This window comes from Arachis ipaensis, chromosome B06 (genome assembly GCF_000816755.2).
Source record: "Arachis ipaensis cultivar K30076 chromosome B06, Araip1.1, whole genome shotgun sequence".
Classification (NCBI taxonomy): domain Eukaryota; kingdom Viridiplantae; phylum Streptophyta; class Magnoliopsida; order Fabales; family Fabaceae; genus Arachis; species Arachis ipaensis.
This window is the reverse complement of record NC_029790.2, coordinates 111837113-111838682: the sequence shown is the minus strand read 5'-3', so window position 1 is coordinate 111838682 and position 1570 is coordinate 111837113.

Below are 1570 nucleotides of genomic sequence, written 5' to 3'. Positions count from 1 at the left end.
TGTTTGGTTTGAAATAAAATAAAATATTTTAAATATTAAAAATAGAATTAAATTTTTTAAAAATTATTAAAAATTAAAATAATACTTTATAAAATAATAGCAAATATAAAGATTTACAACATCAAAGAAGGATACTATAATCAAATGTGTAAAGTGTAAACCAAATAACCAATGCGAAAATCGCAGAAAGATCACCTAGACTAGTTCTAAAGCTAGTACAGAACAATTAAAACCTATCATCTCTATTAATCACCCACTAAAGATTACATCAAAAGAAGAGAGTGATACATCCAGCCTAGTCAAAGAAATCAAGTTCACCATTATTCTAGCCAATTTGGCTTCAGTTGTCATCAACGTAGTAGTTTACTAGGATTCACATTTAAAAAATACGTGAAATAACTACCGAATGAGATGAAATATCCAAAATTTTCAGGAGATCTTTATTGGCTTTTAATTTGATTTGGGGCTTTCTTTTGGATGGGACAATTTGAAACAGGAGCTCCAAACTCCACCGTTTTCTATTCCTTATGAGCATCTATTATTGCATCCGTACAGGTAGGAGTGTGCATGGGTAAGGTAAAATTAAATTCGTCTTAGTTTAAATTTGACTTTAAATAATAATTGGGTCTATTTTTAAAATTCTTATTTGATTTTAAATTTGTAAAATCACATTATTACTTTCGGGCCACACTGAAATCGGGTATCGACAGAGTGAAATCTGGGTCTTGATAAATTTTATATCAAAAAATTATAATACATTCATTTATAAAAAAGAAAAAAAATACTTGTTACAAAAAAGTTAATAACTATACTTCTTATTTTGTGGCGAAACAATTTTTAAATCCCAGGCCGAAGATCTAGTAGGTTGGGTAGTTTTTACTATCTTTTTTTCTATTTGAATTTTTTATACTCCTAATGTTTTGGGACATCCCACTGCTGCCCCCCTAGGAGTCCGGAACGTATCTCAATCCCAGTGTGGTTGATCATCCGTTGCGCTCGTTGCGGGACTTAACCCAACACCTTACGGAAGATTCAATCCGTGCGATTTTTAGCCAAACACTCTTATGTTCAAGGAGTGGACGTGGGGGAGGGAGTTGAAACCTTAGCACAACTCGCCTATTATGTGGCCGAGCGAAGCGTACCCGTGTGAAGCAACATAAAAATATTTCTCCTAGAGTAGCTGTTAATACGAATAACAGAAACTCTGTTAGAGCCATTTCTGTACAGATCGTCTCTTCGGCTGTTAGGTTCAGTGATGTTAGAATTAATTTAAAATACATATACTTTTTTTAGTCCCTTAGGATGTATATGAGTCGGGTAAAGTCGAGTTCACTTTGACCCGGACCCAACCTTAAATAATGACCTAGTCTATTTTTCATATCCTTACTCGCCTTTAGACCTGGTAAAACCAAATTAACTCCAAAGTATTTGAATTTGGGCCGAATTTTCAGACCGAGTTTGGTCATGTACACCCCCTATATACAGGTATTATATGTGTTATGTATATTTGTAAATTTGTCTCATGAAAATGAAATTAAATTTAAAAATAAAAAATTACTCTTAAAAATTA